We start from the raw sequence: 6,007 nt of genomic DNA, 5'->3' as shown, positions 1-6,007 counted from the left end.
AGAGTGTACAAGTTCCTAAATAACCGATCAACCCTGTTGAAGCTGCTGCCACCTACAGAAAATGCCTGAAAAGAGCTGCTCTTGCAGCCATAATAGATAAAACTGCACACATCGTGAAGCCAGACATCCCTTGCTTCACTGAATATGGATGGTCTCTCAGTGATGGGAAGGCAGTCCCCTGTCCATCTACAGAGCCAGCCTGGCCTATATCAATGGACAAGGCAATATCATGTAGCTGTATCAAAGGCTGCCAGAAAAACTGTTCATGTGCCATCCATCCATCCATCCATCTTCAACCACTTATCCGGAATCGGGTCGCGGGGGTAACGGTTCCAACTGAGACTTCCAGATTTCCTTATCCTGCGTAACTTCCTCCACTCCCTCTGGGAGTATACCGAGGCGTTCCCAGGCCAGTCTGGAGATATAATCCTTCCATCTGGTCTTAGGTCTGCCACGGGGTCTCCTCCCAGTGGGACGTGCATCGAGGACCTTCCTAGGAAGGCGCTCGGGGGGCATCCGTACTAGATGCCCGAACCCCCTAAGCTGACTCCTTTCCAAGTGAAGGAGCAGCGGTTCTACTCCAAGTCTCTCTCGGGTGATTGAACTTCATGTGCGAAGAAGGGAATTGCATGCTACTTGGGGTGTCGTTGCCAAGGACTGGAGACAAGATGCAGCAGGATAGGTACACATGACAGTGATAGTGACTAGCAATTATTTGCATTATAATGCAGCCTGTTTTAATCATGTGTTCATTATACCGGTAATTTCCCTGAAGCTGAAGTTGTTGGAAAGCATGTGCATGTCTATGTGTGAAAGACCCAAAAAGGCAGTTGCATTCATTTCATGGAGATAATCTCTCTCTTTTTTTATACATTTTTTAAATAAATAAAAAATTTCTAAGATACATTGTTTTGGTCTCTGATTTTATCTGAAGTCATTGCTAATGGATGCAAATGGATTCATATTGCTTGTATTTGCAAAAGCAGTCAACAATCATGGTAGAAATTATGTTAAAGCTCTATTTTGGGAATCCACCATCTTGCAAATATGCACAATAAAGGTCCAGACACACCCAATAATAAAATTAGCTATTCCATTGAGTCTCCCATGGTCAGACACCATGAAATAGACACCAAGTTTGCGTTTCTAGCTCATCTGGTTCAGAAGTTAGAGGCAAAACCTATTTTCTGGGTCCTTACATTATGGCGGCCATATTGTGGCGGCCATATTGGATTTCATGGAAACTTGCAATACAAAAAATGTTCATATGTATACCATTGATCAACCTGTGAAGTTTCGTGGAAATATCCCTCAGTTTAAATTTTTTCCCTATTCACCCCCCATTAAAACTAATAGGGGCTAATATTGAGGCGGCCATATTGGAACTTTGCCGTACAAATTGACCGGGTTGTCCATATAGGTTGTGATCCTACTGGGTCATAGATAATATTTCTGGTGGACAACCTTTTATGTCGGGGCAAATGCAGGTTTCCTAAAAAAAGGCTGGTTTGCCCCCTGGGTATACATGTTTGTGAACGGTGGCATGCAAGTAATAATGTGTCTTGAGGTAGGTTTGCCATTTTCAACCCTAGTGCCTTGCCTTTGATTATTCGGCAACCTCCTCACTACAGAGTTTGCTGAGGGGGACATATATCTCTGACGCAGTTGTGAGAGCATATAGTTGTCATCTCTTCTTTTGTGAACAGTCAAGTTCCATGACTGGCTTCTTCTTCAAGTCCGTAGCAATCGCAGATGTCGTGCTGTCAATATTGGGCACAAGCCAGTTTACAGTTTACAGTTTAGGCATTTAGCAGACGCTTTTAATCCAAAGCGACTTACAATAAGCAGATAACATCACAATAATAAACAAGATAATATGTCAGTATATCATCAACAATATAACAAATGCAAGTGGAAATCTATCTAGAAAAAACACAGTATAATCAAAGTTCTAGAAAAAAAAAACTAAAAACAAAAACAAATGCTAACTAGCTTCATGTATGGTCATTGATTTCTTGTAGTGCTAAGGGTTTAGGTGGAGTCTGAAAAGGTGAGTCTTCAGTCCACAGCGAAAGCTAGCGAGTGAGTCTGTTGTTCTAAGTGCGACAGGGAGTTTGTTCCACAACTTGGGGGCCAGGAGGGGTAGGATCAGCCAAGTTTTCTGGACTGCACATTCCAGTAGGTGGGACCTTGTGTGCACAGCTGCACGTGTATTATGTTGTGTAGTTCCAGACTTTCATGCATGGCACCTCCCTTGTTCACATGCAGTCTATTAAGTGACTTCCAGACTGTCCAGCCAAGGTTGTGGCCAATATAGCGAGGCTTTCTGTTGGGGTGATTCCCCTGTCTAACCATTCAGGAGCTTGTGTGTCATTGATTTGCCATTCATCTTCCCAGATGTTGGCCCTTGCTTCTTCTTTGTTTGTGTGCTACCTGGCAATGCAAGGGGTGTATAATGTCCATCTCCTGTGTTCTCCGTTCATCTTGAGCGATATGCATTCTTCTGATGTGTGGGGGAGAGATGCCGGCTATTCTTCCTGGCGGTTTCACAAAGGGTTTTCACTCTGGTTCAGCAGTCATCCCCACCACCTCTCACCACTTGCCAGAACCTCCAATCTGTGAAAAAAAAGATGCACAATGCTGATGTGAAATCTCCTCTTGCATCTGTACAGGAAGGTATTTGCAGTTGATTTGAGACATTTGGGAGGGCAACCATGATTGTTTCCATGTGAACTTCCATAGTGTGGGTCCAGACTTCCTCAAGCTTGAGGTTTGGATTGATGAAAACAGCTGATCCATCCTGTCTCTGTCGGATATCTATGGCCATGTTCATTCCAGTATTTCAGTCAGTCATTAATCGCTGACAGCTTCCACATGTGGTTACACCGCTCACTTATGAATGAACCCGTCATGCAAATTATTTCTGAAAGCGAAATCTCATGGATCTCAACCCACCAATCAATACAAACAAACAACTAGAAAGCAACACATTTGCGCTGCTTTTCATTCCAAATAAAATCTGCACAATGCACAGCTACCTCAGCTACACAAATTTAGAACGCAATTGCACAATTGCACAACCGCAAAACATTGTTCACTAAGTAATGGAGGCCTAAATGACTAAAATGCCGCTTGCACAGTTGCGCAATGGCTGGTAGGTGAGGGCTAACAGTTAAATTACCTCAGCTACACAAATTATTTCCTTTGCCGACACACGGCATAGGCCATTTCTGGGTTGGTATGGGTGTTGCATTGTGCAGTGAAGAAGCTTGGGGGCTCTTTTGGGTCAAACAACAGCCGCTAGAGGCCCATGGGCTCTGTATCTCTACATTTGATGTTTAGCTGTAACCCCAATCCTTGTGTTAGCTGTTGAAGTCCCCTGCATAGATGGCAAGTGCAAGTACCAGTTGGACTGGCGAGTTCACATTGCATGCATCTTCTAGAGATCAGCTTCCACCACCACCACTAAGACCTCATGGAAGGAGGTTGTGTTAGAAATAGGGGTTAGAAGGAGGTGGTGTTGGAAAGAGGTGTTAGAAGGAGGTGTTGTTAGAAAGAGGTGTTAGAAGGAGGTGGTGGAAGCCGATCTGTTGAAGACACATGACAATGTGAATCGCCACTCCCAATCGTACCTGCACCTGCCATCTATGCAGGGAACTTCAACTGCTAACACAAGGACTGGGGTTACAGCTAAACAACAAATGTAGAGATACAGAGCCCATGGGCCTGTAGAGACTGTTGTTTGACCCAGAAGAGCCACACAAGCTTCTTCACTGCACAATGTAACACCCATACCAAAGAGTAATATATGCCAGTAAAGTATTGTTTGATATTATTTGCGATTTAAGCTTAACATAAAGCCAGTCCAAGGTCTGTTGTGCCAAATGACATTGCAGGAGTCAAATTGGATTTAATTACAGGTTTGAAAAGATGATGCTAATGTAATGGAGGCCTAAAAATGCCTCTTGCACAGTTGCGCAATGGCTGGTAGGTGAGGGCTAACAGTTAAATGACCTCAGCTACACAAATTTAGAATGCATTTGCACAGTTGCGCAAACGCAAAAATAAAATCATATAATCCTAAAGTGACTAAACTTCTTTTTGCACAGTTGCGCAATGGCTGGTACTGGTAGTTGAGGGCTAACCGTTAAATATAATGTACTTTTAAAAAAGACCGGTCTTCCATTTGTTAAAATTGCATGACGGGCTGAATTCATAGGGCCGGAAGATTCTTGAGGTCTTCTAAGTACACAGTATGTACAATGTATTTTTCCAGTCGGCGTTGTGCAATTCTGCAAGATCAAAAAGGCAAACAAGCGGCAATCCTATGCCCTACATGTTTGTGAACGGTGGCATGCAAGTAATAATGTGTCTTGAGGTAGGTTTGTCATTTTCAACCCTAGTGCCTTGCCTTTGATTATTCGGCAACCTCCTCACTACAGAGTTTGCTGAGGGGGACATATATCTCTGACGCAGTTGTGAGAGCATATAGTTGTCATCTCTTCTTTTGTGAACAGTCAAGTTCCATGACTGGCTTCTTCTTCAAGTCCGTAGCAATCGCAGATGTCGTGCTGTCAATATTGGGCACAAGCCAGTTTACAGTTTCCAGTTTAGGCATTTAGCAGACGCTTTTAATCCAAAGCGACTTACAATAAGCAGATAACATCACAATAATAAACAAGATAATATGTCAGTATATCATCAACAATATAACAAATGCAAGTGGAAATCTATCTAGAAAAAACACAGTATGATCAAAGTTCTAGAAGAAAAAAAAAATGCTAACTAGCTTCATGTATGGTCATTGATTTCTTGTAGTGCTAAGGGTTTAGGTGGAGTCTGAAAAGGTGAGTCTTCAGTCCACGGTGAAAGCTAGCGAGTGAGTCCGTTGTTCTAAGTGCGACAGGGAGTTTGTTCCACAACTTGGGGGCCAGGAGGGGTAGGATCAGCCAGGTTTTCTGGACTGCAAATTCCAGTAGGTGGGACCTTGTGTGCACAGCTGCACGTGTATTATGTTATGTCGTTCCAGACTTTCATGCATGGCACCTCCCTTGTTCACATGCAGTCTATTAAGTGACTTCCAGACTGTCCAGCCAAGGTTGTGGCCACTAGCGAGGCTTTCTGTTGGGGTGATTCCCCTGTCTAACCATTCAGGAGCTTGTGTGTCATTGATTTGCCATTCATCTTCCCAGATGTTGGCCCTTGCTTCTTCTTTGGTTGTGTGCTACCTGGCAATGCAAGGGGTGTATAATGTCCATCTCCTGTGTTCTACGTTCATCTTGAGCGATATGCATTCTTCTGATGTGTGGGGGAGAGATGCCGGCTATTCTTCCTGGCGGTTTCACAAAGGGTTTTCACTCTGGTTCAGCAGTCATCCCCACCACCTCTCACCACTTGCCAGAACCTCCAATCTGTGAAAAAAAAAGATGCACAATGCTGATGTGAAATCTCCTCTTGCATCTGTACAGGAAGGTATTTGCAGTTGATTTGAGACATTTGGGAGGGCAACCATGATTGTTTCCATGTGAACTTCCATAGTGTGGGTCCAGACTTCCTCAAGCTTGAGGTTTGGATTGATGAAAACAGCTGATCCATCCTGTCTCTGTCGGATATCTATGGCCATGTTCATTCCAGTATTTCAGTCAGTCATTAATCGCTGACAGCTTCCCCATGTGGTTACACCGCTCACTTATGAATGAACCCGTCATGCAAATTATTTCTGAAAGCGAAATCTCATGGATCTCAACCCACCAATCAATACAAACAAACAACTAGAAAGCAACACATTTGCGCTGCTTTTCATTCCAAATAAAATCTGCACAATGCACAGCTTACCTCAGCTACACAAATTTAGAACGCAATTGCACAATTGCACAACCGCAAAACATTGTTCACTAAGTAATGGAGGCCTAAATGACTAAAATGCCGCTTGCACAGTTGCGCAATGGCTGGTAGGTGAGGGCTAACAGTTAAATTACCTCAGCTACACAAATTATTTCCTTTGCCG

Source organism: Nannobrachium achirus (assembly GCF_963921795.1).
Source record: "Nannobrachium achirus genome assembly, chromosome: 4".
Classification (NCBI taxonomy): Eukaryota; Metazoa; Chordata; class Actinopteri; order Myctophiformes; family Myctophidae; genus Nannobrachium; species Nannobrachium achirus.
The sequence above is the reverse complement of the archived record's forward strand: the minus strand, read 5'-3'. Positions refer to the sequence as shown.